Source organism: Triticum dicoccoides, chromosome 3B, assembly GCF_002162155.2.
Source record: "Triticum dicoccoides isolate Atlit2015 ecotype Zavitan chromosome 3B, WEW_v2.0, whole genome shotgun sequence".
Classification (NCBI taxonomy): domain Eukaryota; kingdom Viridiplantae; phylum Streptophyta; class Magnoliopsida; order Poales; family Poaceae; genus Triticum; species Triticum dicoccoides.
This window is the reverse complement of record NC_041385.1, coordinates 659,760,965-659,779,336: the sequence shown is the minus strand read 5'-3', so window position 1 is coordinate 659,779,336 and position 18,372 is coordinate 659,760,965. Positions and strand designations below refer to the sequence as shown.

General features: G+C 40.7%; 2 pseudogenes; both read right to left on the bottom strand.

Moving 5' to 3' along the window:
- Nucleotides 1-12,169: 12,169 nt before the first annotated feature.
- Nucleotides 12,170-14,915, bottom strand: LOC119279764 (annotated as a pseudogene).
- Nucleotides 14,916-15,142: 227 nt separating this feature from the next.
- LOC119279763 overlaps nt 15,143-18,372 on the bottom strand; it is a 4,485-nt pseudogene continuing 1,255 nt past the window's right edge.

The window sequence follows — 18,372 nt, the reverse complement described above, 5'->3', positions numbered from 1 at the left end:
CGTGGTCGAGCTTTAAGTCTTAACTTCATACCTTATAACTCACGCAAGAAATCCTTCTTTGATTGATCCATCTTGAACACCTTCAAGATCATGTCAAGGTATGTGCTCATTTGAAAGTACTATTAAGCGTTTTGATCTATCCTTATAGATCTTGATGCTCAATGCTCAAGTAGCTTAATCCAGGCTTTCCATTGAAAAACACTTTCCAATAACCCTATATGCTTTCCAGAAATTCTACATCATTTCTGATCAACAATGTGTCAACAACATATACTCATCAGAAATTCTATAGTGCTCCCACTCACTTCTTTGGAAATACCAGTTTCTCATAAACTTTGTATACACCCAAAATCTTTGATCATCTCATCAAAGCATACATTCCAACTCCGAGATGCTTACTCCAGTCCTCAGAAGGATTGCTGGAGCTTTGCATACTTATTAGCATCTTTCAGGATTGACAAAACCTTCCGGTTGTATCACATACAACCTTTCCTCAAGAAAATCGTCGAGGAAACAATGTTTTGACATCCTATCTGCAAGATTTCATAAATAATGCAGTAATCGCTAATATAATTCCAACAGACTCTTAGCATCGCTACGAGTGAGAAAGTCTCACCGTAGTCAACTCCTTGAACTTGTCGGAAAACATCTTAACGACAAGTCGAGCTTTCTTAACGGTGATACTTACCATCATTGTCCATCTTCCTTTTAAAATCCATCTACACTCAACAGCCTTACGACCATCAAGTAGTTCTTCCAAAGTCTACACTTTGTTTTCATACATGGATCCTCTCTCGGATTATATGGCCTCAAGCCATTTATCGGAATCCAGGCCCACCATCGCTTCTCCATAGCTTGTAGGTTCATTGTTCTCTAGCAACAAGACTTCCAAGACAGGATTACGTACCACTCTGAAGTAGTACGCATCCTTGTCATCCCACGAGGTTTGGTAGTGACTTGATCTGAAGTTTCATGATCACTATCATAAGCTTCTACTTCAATTGGTGTAGGTGCCACGGGAACAACTCTTTGTGCCCTGCTATACACTGGTTGAAGTGACGGTTCAATAACCTCATCAAGTCTCCACCATCCTCCCACTCAATTCTTTCGAGAGAAACTTTTCCTCGAGAATGGACCCGATTCTAGAAACAATCCTTTATTGCTTTCGGATCTGAGACAGGAGGCATACCCAACTGTTTTTGGGTTGTCCTATGAAGATGCATTTATCCGCTTTGGGTTCGAGCTTATCGGCCTGAAACTTTTCCACATAAGCGTCACAGCCCCAAACTTTTAAGAAATGACAGCTTAGGTTTCTCTAAACCATAGTTCACACGGTGTCATCTCACCAGAATTACGTGGTGCCCTATTTAAAGTGAATGTGGTTGTCTCTAATGCCTAACCCATAAACTATTGTGGTAATTCGATAAGAGACATCATGGTATGCATCATATCCAATAGGGTGCAGTTATGATGTTCGGACACACCATCACACTATGGTATTCCAGGCTGTGTTAGTTTTAAAACAATTTCCACAATGTCTTAATTCTGTGCCAAACTCGTAATTCAGATATTCATCTCTATGATCATATCATAGATATTTTTATCCTCTTATCACGACGATCTTCCAACTTCACACTGAAATTACTTGAACCTTTCAATAATTCAGACTCGTGATTCATCAAGTAAATATACTCAACATCTACTCAAATCATCTGTGAAGAACATAACGATATCCACTACATGCCTCAACACTCATTGGACTGCACACATCAAAATGTATTACTTCCAGCAAGTTGCTTTCTAGTTCCATTTTACTGAAAACGAGGCTTTCAGTCATCTTGCCCATGTGGTATGATTTGCATGTCTCAAGTGATTCAAAATCAAGTGAGTTCAAACGGTCCATTTGCATGGAGTTTCTTCACGCATATATACCAATAGACATGGTTCGCATGTCCCAAACTTTTCAAAAACGAGTGAGTCCAAAGATACATCAACATGGAGCTTCCTCATGCGTTTTATACCGATATGACTTACGTGGCAGTGCCACAAGTAGGTGGTACTATCATTACTATCTTTTGGCATGAACATGTGTATCACTACGATCGAGATTCAATAAACCATTCATTTTAGGTGTAAGACCATTGAAGGTATTATTCAAATAAATAGAGTAACCATTATTCTCCTTAAATGAATAATCGTATTGCGATAGACATAATCCAATCATGTCTATGCTCAACGCAAACACCAATCTCGATGGTAGAGGGAGCGTGCGATGCTTGATCATACCAACATTGAGAACACTTCCAACACATATCGTCAGCTCACCTTTAGATAGTCTCCGTTTATTCCGTAGCTTTTATTTCGAGTTACTAACACTTAGCAACCGAACCGGTATCTAATACCCTGGTGCTACTAGGAGTACTAGTAAAGTACATATTAACATAATGTATATCCAATATACTTCTATCGACCTTGCCAGCCTTCTAATCTACCAAGTATCTAGGGTAATTCTGCTCCAGTGGTTGTTCCCTTTATTACAGAAGCACTTAGTCTCGGGTTTGGGTTCAACCTTGGGTTTCTTCACTAGAGCAGCAGCTGAATTGCCGTTTTATGAAGTATCCCTTCGTGCCCTTGCCCTTCTTGAAACTAGTGGTTTTACTAACCATCAACGATTGATGCTCCCTTTTGATTTCTACTTTCGCGGAGTCAAACATCGCGAATATCTCAAGGATCATCATATATGTCCCTGATATATCATATTTCATCACGAAGCTCTAGCAGCTTGGTGGTAATGACTTCGGAGAAACATCACTATCTTATCTGGAAGATCAACTCCCACTTGATTCAAATGATTGTTGTACTCAGACAATCTGAGCACAAGCTCAACAATTGAGCTTTTCTCCTTAGTTTGCAGGTTAAGAAAATCGTCGGAGGTCTTATACCTCTTGACGTGGGCACGAGCCTGAAATTCCAATTTCAGCCCTCAAAACATCTCATATGTTTCGTGACGTTTCAAAAACGTCTTTGGTGCCTCAACTCTAAACCGTTTAACTGAACTATCATGTAGTTATCAAAATGTGTATGTCAGATGTTCACAACATCCACAAACAACGTTCGAGATTCAGCACACTGAGCAGTGCATTAAGGACATAAGCCTTCTGAGAAGCAATGAGGACAATCCTCAGTTTATGGACCTAGTCCGCATAATTGCTACTATCAACTTTCAACTAAATTTTCTCTAGGAACATATCTAAACAGTAGAACTAAAGCGCGAGCTACGACATAATTTGCAAAAACCTTTTGACTATGTTCAGGATAATTAAGTTCATCTTATGAACTCCCACTCAGATAGACATCCCTCTAGTCATCTAAGTGATTACATGATCCGAGTCAACTAGCCCGTCTCCGATCATCACGTGAGACGGACTAGTTAACGTCGGTGAACATCTTCATGTTGATCATATCTTCTATACGACTCATGCTCGACCTTTCGGTCTTCTGTGTTCCGAGGCCATGTCTGTACATGCTAGGCTCGTCAAGTTAATCCTAAGTGTTTTGCTATGTAAAACTGTCTTACACCCGTTGTATGTGAACGTAAGGATCTATCACACCCGATCATCACGGAGTGCTTCGAAACGACGAACTGTAGCAACGGTGCACAGTTAGGGGAGAACACTTCTTGAAATTTTAATGAGGGATCATCTTATTTACTACCGTCGTTCTAAGCAAATAAGATGTATAAACATGATAAACATCACATGCAATCAAATAATAGTGACATGATATGGCCAATATCATATAGGTCCTTTGATCTCCATCTTGGGGCTCCATGATCATCTTGTCACCGGCATGACACCATGATCTCCATCATCATGATCTCCATCAGGGTGTCTTCTTGAAGTTGTCTCGTCATCGACATGCAAGTCGTGATTCCCTTGACAAGAACATGATCAATCTCATACATCACATATATCATTCATCACATCCTTTGGCCATATCACATCACATAGCATACCCTGCAAAAACAAGTTAGACGTCCTCTAATTGTTGTTTGCATGTTTTACGTGGCTGCTATGGGTTTCTAGCAAGAACGTTTCTTACCTACGCAAAACCACAACGTGATATGCCAATTGCTATTTACCCTTCATAAGGACCCTTTTCATCGAATCCGATCCGACTAAAGTGGGAGAGACAGACACCCGCTAGCCACCTTATGCAACTAGTGCATGTCAGTCGGTGGAACCTGTCTCACGTAAGAGTACGTGTAAGGTCGGTCCGGGCCGCTTCATCCCACGATGCCGCCGAATCAAGATAAGACTAGTAACGGCAAGCATATTGAACAAAATCAACGCCCACAACTACTTTGTGTTCTACTCGTGCATAGAATCTACGCAATAGACCTAGCTCATGATGCCACTGTTGGGGAACGTAGCATAAATTCAAAATTTTCCTACGTATCACCAAGATCAATCTATGGAGTCATCTAGCAACGAGGGAGGATTGGATCTACATACCCTTGTAGATCGCGCGCGGAAGCGTTCAAGAGAACGGGGTTGATGGAGTCGTACTCGTCGTGATTCAAATCACCGATGATCCTAGCGCCGAACGGACGGCACCTCCGCGTTCAACACACGTACGGAACGGAGACGTCTCCCATGCCTTGATCCATCAAGGAGGAGGGAGAGGTTGATGGAGATCCAGCAGCACGACGGCGTGGTGGAAGTAGCGGGATTCCAACAGGGCTTCGCGAAGCGCTGCGGGAGGAGGGAGATGTGTCACGGGAGGGGAAGGGAGGCGCCAGGCCTTAGATTGGTTTGCTCCTCCTTTTCCCCACTATATATAGGGCCATGGGAGAGGGGGGAGGCGCAGCCCTTGCCCCTTCCTCCAAGGAAGGGTGCGGCCAAGGGGGGGAGGAGTCCATCCTCCCCAAGGCACCTCGGAGGTGCCTTCCCCTTTTAGGACTCTCCCCTTTTTCTCTTCTCTTGGCGCATGGGCCTCTTGGGGCTGGTGCCCTTGGCCCATATAGGCCAAGGCACACCCCCTACAGCCCATGTGGCCCCCCGGGGCAGGTGGCCCCACCCGGTGGACCCCCGGGACCCTTCCGGTGGTCCCGGTACAATACCGGTGACCCCGAAACTTGTCCCGATGGCCGAAATAGCACTTCCTATATATAATTCTTTACCTCCGGACCATTCCGGAACTCCTCATGATGTCCGGGATCTCATCCGGGACTCCGAACAACATTCGGGTTACCTCATACTAATATCTCTACAACCCTAGCGTCACCGAACCTTAAGTGTGTAGACCCTACAGGTTCGGGAGACATGCTGACATGACCGAGACGTTCTCCGGTCAATAACCAACAGCGGGATCTGGATACCCATGTTGGCTCCCACATGTTCCACGATGATCTCATCGGATAAACCACGATGTCAAGGACTTAATCAATCCCGTATACAATTCCCTTTGTCTATCGGTATGTTACTTGCCCGAGATTCGACCGTCGGTATCTAATACCTAGTTCAATCTCGTTACCGGCAAGTCTCTTTACTCGTTCCGTAACACATCATCCCGTGATCAACTCCTTGGTCACATTGTGCATATGATGATGTCCTACCGAGTGGGCCCAGAGATACCTCTCCGCTTACACGGAGTGACAAATCCCAGTCTCGATTCGTGCCAACCCAACAGACACTTTCGGAGATACCTGCAGTGCACCTTTATAGTCACCCAGTTACGTTGTGACATTTGATACACCCAAAGCATTTCTACGGTATCCGGGAGTTGCACAATCTCATGGTCTAAGGAAATGATACTTGACATTAGAAAAGCTTTAGCATACGAACTACACGATATTTGTGCTAGGCTTAGGATTGGGTCTTGTCCATCACATCATTCTCCTAATGATGTGATCCCGTTATCAATGACATCCAATGTCCATGGTTAGGAAACCGTAACCATCTATTGATCAACGAGCTAGTCAACTAGAGGCTTACTAGGGACATGGTGTTGTCTATGTATCCACACATGTATCTGAGTTTCCTATCAATACAAATATAGCATGGATAATAAACGATTATCATGAACAAGGAAATATAATAATAACCAATTTATTATTGCCTCTAGGGCATATTTCCAACAAAAGATGTAAGTGATGTTCATGGAGCATTCTTCAATTAATATAGATTAACCAATATCCAAGCTCAAAATATATAAGTGAAGCACATGAAGCATTCTATAAAACTATACGCAAAAGATTTAAGTGAAGCACAAAGAGCATTCTATAAGGTCACACTCAAAAAATGTAAGTGAAGCACATGAAGAATTCTATAAATCAATGACGGGCTATCTCCTACTAGCATGGTTCATAAAGAAAAATAAAAACACAAGGGACACAAATCATGTGAACAAAACAAAAACTAAGGTATACCGATAATTGTTGAAGAAGAAAGATGGGATGCCAACCGGGGCATCCCAAGCTTAGATGCTTGAGTATCCTTGAAATATTTACTTGGGGTGCTTGGGCATCCCCAAGATTGACCTCTTGCCTCTCTTTATTCTTCTCACATAGGTAACTCCTCGTTCTTCGAACACTTCATCCACACAAAACTTAGCAAAAACTTTGTGAGATCCGTTAGTATAATAAATCAAATTACTACCTTTAGGTACTGTTGTAAACTCATTCCAATTTCATATTAGCATTATATATACTGTATTCCAACTTCACCATGGTTCATACCCCCTGATACTACCCATAGATTCGCCAAAATAAGCGAATAACACATACAAAACAGAATCTGTCAGAAACAAGACAGTCTGTAGTAATCTGGAAACTTCTTATACTTATGTAACTCCAAAAATTCTAAACAATTAGGACAATCTAAAAAAATGTATATAAGTATTGTTCCAAAAGTTTCAGATGCATTTGATATTCCAGTAAAAAAATATAAATTCACGCGCTACAGCCAAAGTTTCTATTTTTACATCGAACATAGCAAACAAGCAATCTAATCATCCTAAAACCAAAGCTTGGCACATTATTTTTATATTACAATGGATATATACAAGGGGACAATAATTTTCAGAGAAACTTCCTTGAAAAATTCTGCATTGTTTCCATGAGCATGAACACAAGTGTTAAAGGTCGACCCTCACTTATCCAATGCATAACTTTCCAATCACTTCTCTTTTTGAAAAAAGTTTTTAGGCAAAAGCGGCAAGTAATAATTTTTGTATTTTAATATTTTAATTTTTTTGTATGTTTCACCCACAACTAAGCAAAACAAAAATGGAAAACAAAAACTACTTAGTGAAGAAAGCAATCAAGCACACACAAGAATATCAACCTCACGCTATTGCCCCCCAGCAACGGCGCTAGAAAAGAGCTTGATAATCCCGAAGTGCACGAAATCATCATAGCAATTTCCAAAGGTGGAAGTGATAAGTATGGACCGTCGAACCCACAAGGAGCTAAAGGTAAGATCAATATTCTCTCAAGTCCTATCCACCACTGGTACGACTCTACGTACACCGAATGTTTGCTTCCAACTAGAAACGAGAAATAAAACATGTTGTGGGTATGAAGATGATAACTTTGCATGGTATCATATAGCTAAAGTATAAAAGTAGGTGCTGTTATCATTACTTAGAATATATTACTAAATATTATAAATAGCGATTGTGGAATAATGATGGGTCGGTGTGCAGAGTTGTCCTAGGCAATTGTTAACAAGACCGGTAATCATTATTGCAATTTCATATGAGGGAGAGGCATAAGCTAACAAACTTTCTCTTCTTGGATCATATGCACTTATGGTTAGAACTCTAGCAAGCATCCGCAACTACTAAATATCATTAAGGTAAAACCCAACCATAGCATTAACATATCAAGTCCCCTTTATCCCATATGCAACAACCCCCTTTCTCTTCTTGAATCATGAACGTATTGCAGCACCCTACAGCGGGAATCCCTCACGTGTGCATGGCACGAAAGGCACCATAGGACAACACCAAAATAAAATATACTACTCAAACTAATCTAGATCATCAATCAACCCAAAGACAAACTAAATCTACTCAAAACATCGTAGGATGGCAACAAATCATTGGATGATAATATGTGGCATAAAGCACCATGTTCAAGTAGGTGATTAGAGCAGGGTGCGGGGGAGTGGACCGCTGAAAAGAGATGAGGATGGTGATGATGATGGTGATGTTGATGAAGACGATCACCGCGGCGATGATTCCCCTCCTGATGGCACTTAGGTGCCACTTAGAGAGAGGAGGATAGGTTCTCCCCCTTGTGCATCCTCCTCCATGGCCTCCCCGTGTATGGGGAGAGGTTCTCCCTCTGGTCCCTGGCCTTCATGGCAATGATGGCCCCTCTGAGATCCTCCCCCATGGCCTCCGGTGATGATGGCCCCGTCTGGCGGGGTGTCGGAGAGGGCCTAGATTGATTCCTCGTGGTTCTGGAGGCTTGCAGCGGCGGAACTTCCAATCTCTCTTCTGTTTTGGGGTTTTTTGGATTTATAGGAGGGGTTGGCGTTGGTTTCACGTCAAGGGGGCCCACGGGGAGTCCACGAGGTAGGGGGCGCACCCTAGGGGGCGCGCCCTCCACCCTCGTGGTGGCCTCGGGACTCCCCTCCGGTAGCTTTTCATTCGGGTATTTTTTATATTTTCCAAAAATATTCTCTGTTGATTTTCAGCACATTCCAAGAACTTTTATTTCTGCACAAAAACAACACCATGGTAGTTCTGCTGAAAATAGCGTCAGTCCGGGTTAGTTCAAATCAAATCATACCAAAATCATGTAAAAATATTATAAACATGGCATGAATAATTCATAAATTATAGATACGCTGGAGACGTATTATCTCTCTCCCCCCTCTCATGGTGGCGCCGGAGTGGCACGGGGGCAAGGATCGTGATGGCGTTTTACATCAACAACCTTGCTACTGTCAACACCAACTTTCTCCCCCTTTATGCAGCGGTGTAACCTCTCTTTTTCCCGCTGTAATATCTAAACATGGTGCTCAACTCTATATATTATTTCCCAATGATATGTGGTTATCCTATGATGTTTGAGTAGATATGTTTTGTCCTATGGGTTAATTGATGATCGTGATTGGTTTGAGTGTATATTTATTATGGTGTTGTCCTATGGTTCCCTCCATCTCGCGCAAATGTGAGGGGTCCCCGCTGTAGGGTGTTGCAATACATTCATAATTTGCTTATTGTCGGTTGTCGGAGTGGTTGAAGCTAGAACATGGATAAGTGGGTTATTGCATATGGGAGTAAAGAGGACTTGATACTTAGTGCTATGGTTGAGTTTTATGACCTTAATGATCTTCAGTAGATGCGGATGCTTGCTAGAGTTCCAATCATAAGTGCATACGATCCAAGTAGAGAAAGTATGTTAACTCATGCCTCTCCCTCATATAAAACTGCAAGAATGATTGCCAGTCTAGTTATCGATTGCCGAGGGACAAATGACTTTCTTGTTGACAAAAGCTATCTACTTTTATTACCTTGCAATTTATTCATAGCTTTACTCTCACAAAGTACTGGTAGTTTTATTCTTGCAAAGTAGTTTCATAGTTGTTCTAGGTAAAGCAAACGTTAAGTGTGCATAGAGTTGTATCGGTGGTCGATAGAACTTGAGGGAATATTTGTTATACCTTTAGCTTCCCTTTGGATTTGACATTCTTATTTATTGAAAAGGGCTAAAACTATCGCCTATACTAGTGGGTTATCAAAGTGGAGGGCAATCACGGGGTTGGAGATCATTGCACAGCAAAAGGATGCACGAGAGGAGGGCTATCGGGAGGTTAGAGATCATCGCTCGTCTTGCTCAGGATGACATGAATCTAGCGATTAATGTGGACCACAAGGATGAGAAGATGGTTGGCAAGGAGCACTTGGAGGCTGGCTGCAAGAATGCCCCAATAGTGGTGGAGCAGTATGAGTGCTCGATGAAGTTTGAGCAGGATGCTCAATGCTCCCACCGCCGCCTGGCTCGCCATCTTAAGCGTATTAAGTAGTTTAGTTTGTTTATTATAGCTACTGCCGAGGATCCGACATTTGGGATTCCCTTTTAATTGAAAACAATATGTTATTTGAATGTTTTTAATCACTAGTTGTATGCTATGTTCTGGATTTCCTACGTCGAGTGATTTTGCATGTTCAAATAGAGTGCAACATGCAGAACGTGCCAAAAATAGCAACACACAAAACTTGCCAAAAACAGCAACATGCAAAACTTACTTAAATTGGAGTCAAACTTGTAATATTGAATTTTCAAAACTTGTGGTATTGCAATTTTATGATTTTTCCCACAAACTAGTTGACACAAAGGACCCCATGCACAAGGATTTTAATTTTTGAGGTTTTTTCATTTTCATTGATTTTTTCCAATCTAGGGTCAAACTAGCAATGTTGACCATTCATGCAAAATGGTTTGGAATTTCAACTTTGGTTGTGCCCAATTCATACACCACCAATGCAAAAGCATAAAATGATTTTAGCCAATTTTTGGGACCAAACTACATCACACTTGTATTTCATATTTGAGCAAGTTCAGATAATTCACTAGACATCTAGTAAATCAATGAAATATAGTAATACTACTCTGAAATTCAAGATACTTGGTTACTGGGTTACCAATGTGGTCTACTTTGGATGAAAAATGAAAAGACCTAGTTTTACAACTTATTTAGCACTTCCTTCACAAAAACCTCATTAATCGCACTTGAAAATAGAAATAATATTTTTATTACAAAAATTATAATGTTTCTATGGCAATATTTTTCACAATGGTAACACCCATGGTTGTGCCAAATTTGGACATGTTAGCATTGACTATGCAGTGGCTAGGTCCATGTGCATATGCCTTGAAATCCATGCAAGTTCATACTAGATAGTCCATTTTTGTGAAGTTTTTTTAAACTTGTGGTATGGCGAGTTTATGATTTTTATCACAAACTCCTTAACACCAAAGGGCCCCATGCATAAGGATTATAATTTTTGAGACTTTTTCATTTTCTTTGATTTTCCAATTCTAGGTCGAACTTGCAATGTTGACCATTCCTACAAAATTGTTTGGAATTTCAACTTTGGTTGTGCCCAATGCATACACCACCAATCTAAAAGCTTAAAATGATTTTACCCAATTTCTAGGACCAAACTACATCACACTTGTAGTTCAAATTTGAGAAAGTTCAGAAATTCACTAGAAATCTAGTAAATCCATGAAATATAGCAATAATACTATGAAATTCAAGAAAATTGGTCAGTGGGCTTACAATGTTGTCTAATTTGGATGAAAAATGAAGACATAATTTTAAAAGTTATTCTACGGACTTCCTTCACGGAAAAATCATTTCTGGCACTTGAAAAATGGAATCAATATTTTTTATTACAAAAAAATATTATTCATATGGCAACACTGTTCATAGTGGTAACACCCATGGTTGTTGGATTTCTACTATGCAACTTTATTCTTGTAGACTCGTGTTGGGCCTCCAAGCGCAGAGTTTTGTAGGATGGTAGCAAATTTCAGTCAAGTGTATGACCTAAGGTTTATCAATCCGTGGGAGGTGTAGGATGAACATGGTCTCTCTCAAAAAACCCTGCAACCAAATACAAGAAATCTCTTGTGTCCCCAACACACCCAATACAATGGCAAATTGTATAGGTGCACTAGTTTGAGAAAGAGATGATGATACAAGTGTAGTATGGATAGTAGAAATATATTTTTATAATCTGAATAAATAAAAATAGCAAGGTAGCAAAATGATAAAAGTGGGCACAAACGGTATTGCAATGCTTAAAAACAAGGCCTAGGGTTCATACCTTCACTAGTGCAATCTCTCAACAGTGCTAACATAATTGAATATGTTGGTGCAATATCTGCCTACCTTGTGTTTTGGAGATTGTTGACAGAAACAGGAATGGACTGATTTGTTTGCTAGTACATACAGATAAAAAAAGGGTCCATACACAACCGAAGAGAATGTTGTCTTCGGTGATGAGTTCGAGGAACTTCACCGAAGTACATCTTTGTTGCAGAGAAGAACAAGCTATAGTTGTTGAAGCAATAGAGTCGAGAAGATTAATGTGAAGAAATCGACACCTCAAAATTTCCTCCTGAAGAAAAGCTTTCGATTCGGTACTATCGTTCGGCTGACTCATTATTCTTGATCATGTGGCGGTGGTGATGCTCGATGCTCCTCTTGTAGGACTGATCCCCCAGGGCGTCGCCGTTCTCCATCATCGCTCTGTTGCCCATGTAGTTCATCATGTCAGCCTGCATCGTGGCGCTCCTCCCGTCCGACGACCCACGGCTCATGATACCCACCCCACCTTGAGGGGTGGTGGTGGAGGCACCATAGCCATCCCTGCGTACCCATTGGGGATGAACCCATGTCATCACCCATCACCGAGAACATGCCGTTGGTCGGTGCCATCAGATACATCATTGGGCCAGGTAGATGCCCTTGCTGCACGGAGTTCATCTATCCATGGAAAATGCTGGCCGGCACAGGTGTGTGGCCACCGACGCCAAATCCTCGGACGACGCCGACCTTGACAAGGAATTGCTGCAACGTCTCTCTCCAAGCGTCCCCTACCGGTTGTTGGCCGCAACCGAACCACCATTCCCCACGAATTGTAGAATTGCGCAATTGTGCTACCTACTAGCAAGGTGGTTTCCAATAGGGAGTTGTCATCTAACGCTATGTGGGCCAAATATCTTTGTATGACATTTCTTTTCTGGATTTCCCATCTTCGTATTTCCACTCTCACTCTTCAACAGTTGGCCCCCACTAGTGTACTTCACTAGCATGCATGACAGTGTGGCAGACTCACTTTTTCTTCTCCCACACAATAAATCCAATTTTTTTTCTCCTTAGCTAATTTAAAACATCCATATCTTTTAAACCATATATTCATTTGTGATTTTTTTTATATTTGAACTCCGTATGCCAAAACCTTTAAAATGAGATCAAACTTGAGTATTTTTAACCATATTTAAATTTGAACATATATTTCACATGTCAAAATAATCTATTTCACAATGATACACTACAATTTCACTTCCTGCAGTGGCTATTGCACAATTCAGAACCTACATTTCACTTTTCATGGGCTTCCTTCACAAAGAAACACCTAATTAAATTGCACATTTTTAAAATAACATATTTCACTCTGTTGAAATAAAGTATTACACATGTTCAAACAATCAGTTTCACGAACAACACAATAGAATTTCACTTTCTGTAGTTACTCTTTCATAATTCAGAACCTACATGTCACTTCAGACTGGTTTGGTTCAGGAAAATCACATATATTTCAATTAAAAATGTTTAAAAAACTTATTCACTCTATTGAAATAATCAGTTTCACATTTATACATTGTAATTTCACATTTGTGGTTAATATTTTTCACAATTCAGAACCTACTTTTTACATTTCACTAACATGTTTCACAAAAATCACATATATTTTAGTTACACATTTTTGAAAAACATATTTCAATCTTTTGAAATAATCAGTTTCACATTTATACATTATAATTTCACATTTTGTGGTTAGTATTTCACAATTCGGAACAAACATTTTTACATTTCGCTGTCATGTTTCACAAAAATCACATCTATTTTAGTTACACGTTTAAAAAACATATTCCACTCTTTCAAAAAATCAATTTCACATTTTTTTGTTACTACTCCCTTCATCCCAAAATAACTGACGCAACTTTGTACTGACTTTAGTACTAACTTGGTGTAAAGTTGAGTCACTTATTTTGGGACGGAGGGAATATTTCACAATTCAAAACCTACATGTTACATTTCACAAGTGTGTTTCACAAAAATCACATATATTTCAATTGCATGTTTTAAAAAAATATTTTCACTCTTTTGAAATAAACTGTTACACATTTCAAAAAGTTGTAGGTTTCTAGAAAAATATGATGGTTTTACATATTTCTGTGGAAATAGTTATTCAAAAAATTTCTAGTTATATAGGTTTGCTTCACATATGGAATGTGAAATGTTGAAATTTAAATGTGTTCGAATGTATTCATGATTGGTCTTGTTTAAAAGGCCTTAGCGCCAGGAGTTCAAATATGTATATAAAAAGGGAACTTATGGTTTAAAAGATAGGGATGATTTAATTTAGTAAAGGTGAAATAAAAGGTTGGATTTAACAAGAGAGAGAGAGAGGGAGAGAGAGACAGAGAGCATAGTGTCATATTTCTACCATGCATCCATGCCAAAGACAAATAATGGGGACCACTAGCTATATTTCCATGACGTATACTAGTGTATAGCAGAAAATGAGAATAAAGTGGTCCCACCTGCACGCATCTTAACGCGAGCAATCAATGGCGGATTTGTTGCCACTAGGTAGCATCACCGCGCAAAAAGACTTTCTGTCATTCCCCACCTTTGGCTAGACAGGAAGTTGCAGTGAGGCACACGCGACCTGAGGCTGGGCATGCACCGGTCGGGGCTCCCAGTTGATCTCAGCCCACACCTCCTCCATCGTCTTCCGGCACAACGGGGGAAGCAAGGATAAGGACCCTTGCCAGCATTGGCCACTTCCTCCTGCATCCCTGCCACCTCTGCTTCCACCAGCACCCACCACAGGAGCCTCCTCCATGCCCACCAAGCCATCGCTTGTAGCCGATTGGAACTCCTCGACATTCCATATGTTGCTCATAAACTCATCCATGTTCATGGATCCAAAATTGCGCCCACCTCGCAAACCGAGTATTGCTGCTCGTCCAACATCAATGCGAAGATCGAAGACTGCAGCATCTGGGCAACCGTCTGCTCCTCACCTTTGAGAATGTGCGGTTGTGAGGTGACTTCTCCCTCGGAGAACTTCATCTCCTTGCTCATCTTTGATGACATCCTAGAAGGTCTCTACCTACGCTCTTGCTTGTGATGTGTGGTTCAGTCTTGTGCGTCGCACCACCCTATTCATAGCCTGCCGCATGAGAGAGGTAAGCATAAATCAAAGCATTAGATAGCTATTAAATTCATGTGATTGATGAAAAAGGTGAGCTATAGATAGATAGGTACATAGTAGATAGTTCGTCTCGTACTGATAGATAGGGTGCTGCCAAAGTGCCAAAAATTCACAAGATGCAGCCACCGCAGAGCCGCGACAGGGTGCCACCCTTCTTTGTGTTGTCGTTCTCCTTGGACTATTCCATCATCTTCTCCACCATCTATAAAAAGTCGAGACCAAAAGGTGTTACCATCAGCACGCTCACATTAACTGTTTTAAGACTTGGCAATTATGTTCTTGCAAGCAATTGACAAATTATGGTAAGTGTGGGAGGTTTTTTTTCTTAGAAAAGAAGGATCACCCCCGGCCTCCGATGCACACATCCATAAGAGTATCAGGGTTAATCATGGCTATCATGGTTGCCGAATGAGGGAGCACAACTGAAGGCTAGTCGGACCATCAAGAAGCAAGTCACGACGGAGGGGGAAACTGGATCAACTACCCAAGCATTACGATGGGTGACCACCGACAAGTCTCAAGGGATCCCGTGTGACCACTGATTTGAATAGCTTAGATTTCACTAGATTTAAGAACTATTTGAATGACTAAGATTTCACCTACGCAGAAAAGTGTGCCTACGTGACTAAACTCAACTCGTGTGTCATCTCCACTTGTTCATAAGAGAGGAATGGCGAAGACTCCCACACACACATGGACCACACACACTCAATCACATCATATTAAAGAGCAAGTACACATCAACATATTGCTAACTTTCTTTTGTTCCATTTGTTTGAATCTTCTCACAAACACATATACCTATAAATAGTAACAACAACACAAGTTTACTTGCTTGACTAGATAAACTCTCACATTTGGGTCCTTTTGGGTTTTAGCTACTACTAGTATATTACTATGCCACCCCGGTCCGAAAAGGAAAGGTAACTGTTATGAACACCACAATTCATTCTCATCCTCATGCTAGCATGGCTATGGAAGCTGAATGGCGGGTCACTGTCCACAAGATGCATCTTCTGTCGCACCATGATAGGGCTCCACCTTTCTTGACGTTCACTTTCTCCTTGGACTACTCCATCATCTTCTCCACCAGTTGTAAGAAAAGAATATCAAGAAAACAAGGTGGTTTTATCAGCACACACACATTAGCTGTGTTAAACTTAGCAATTTGATTGTTAAAAGAAGATGGCAAGTGTAGGAGGATTGCCACGCGATGGTGGGAAAATGTACATAACATTTTTTTTCTTGGTCAACAAAATTGTCTTCTGCAACAAAACAATGATAGAGTTTAGTAACGGTAAGAACTGAAAAGAAGAAGAAAACTAAATTTTCTCATGGTTTTCACTGGTCAACAGCTCCCTACCTACTCAGCTTTCAGACGAGCTTTCTCCCCCTTGAGGTGGTTTAGTTCAGCTTCAAGCTCCATAGTATAAGCCTGTAGGATTATCGAAGATGGAGTGTGTATGTGTCACCGACCTTGTTACCACTATTGCAGAAATGGTATTGCATAAAAACCAAGAATTTTGGCAGCAATGTAAGTACCTGTTCTTAGCACGCGACAGTTCGGCTGACTCATGATTCTTGATCATGCGGCGGTTGGGATGCTTGATGCTCCTCTTGGAGGACTGATCCTCCGAGGCGTCGATGTTCTCCATCATCGCTCCGTCGCCCATGTAGTTCGTCATGTCAACCTGCGTCATGGCGCTCCTCCCATCCGACGACCCGGGGCTCACAATGCCCACCCCATCTTGAGGAGGTGGTGGCGGAGGCACCACAGCCGTCCCTGCGTACCCATTGTGGATGAACCCCATGTCTTCGCCCATCACCGAGAACATGACGTTGACCGGTGCCATTGGGTACATAATTGGGCCATGCTACTTCCCCTACTATGTGTGGTTCATCTTTCCATGGACCATGCCGACCGGCGCAAGATCCCCGGACCACGCTGGCCTTAACAAGGAACTGCTACATCGTCGTCTCTCTGACCGTCCCTTGCCGGTCGTTGGTCGCAAGCGAACCACGATTCCCCATGAAATGTAAGTTTGCGTGGTTGCACTACCTACTAGCAAGTTGGTGTCCAATAGGGAGTCGCCATCTAACACAATGTGGGCCAAGAATCATTGTATTACATTTCTTTTTTGGATTTCCCATATTCGTATTTCCACTCTCACTCTTAAACAATTGTCCCCCCACTAATGTACTTCACATGCATGCATGACAGTGTGGCACAATCACTTTTTATTCTCCCACACAATAAAAAAATCCAACCATTTCTTCCTCCTTAGCTAATTTAAAACATCCATATCTTTTAAACCATATATTCATTTGTGAAAAAATTGAACTCCGTGAGCCAAAACCTTTAAAATGAGATCAAACTTGAATATTTTTCAACCATATTTGAATTTGAACATATATTTCACAATGATATGCTACAATTTCACTTTCCGTAGTGGCTATTGCACAATTCAGAACCTACATTTTACTTTTCACGGGCTTGCTTAAAAAACATGTAATTAAATTGCACATTTTTCAAATAACATATTTCACACTTTTGTAATAAACTATTACACATGTTCAAACAATCAGTTTCACAAACGATACAACAGAATTCACTTTCTGTAGTTACTCTATCATAATTCACAACCTACAGTTCACTTCAGACTGGCTTGGTTCAGGAAAATAACATATATTTCAATTACATATGTCTGAAAAAACTTATTTCACTCCTTTGAAATAATCACTCTCACATTTATACATTGTAATTTCACATTTGTGGTTAATATTTTCACAATTCAGAACCTACTTTTACATTACACTAACGTGTTTCACAAAAATCACATATATTTTAGTTACACATTCTTTTTAAAAATATTTCACTCTTTTGAAATAATCAGTTTCACATTTATACATCATAATTTCACATTTTGTGGTTAGTATTTCACAATACAGAACCTACATTCTTACATTTCATTGCTATGTTTCACAAAAATCACATCTATTTTAGTTACACATTTTTGAAAAGAAAACATATTCCACTCTTTCAAAAAATCAATTTCACATTTTACGGTTACTACTCCCTTCGTCCCAAAATAAGTGACGCAACTTTGTACTAAGTTTAGTACTAAGTTAGGGTAAAGTTGAGTTACTTATTTTGGGAAGGAGGGATTATTTCACAATTCAGAACCTACATGTTACATTTCACAGGTCTGTTTCACAAAAATCACATATATTTCAATTGCATGTTTAAAAAAACATTTCCACTCTTTTGAAATAAACGGTTACACATTTCAAGAAGTTATAGGTTTCTTGATGGTTTTACATATTTCTGTGGAAATAGTG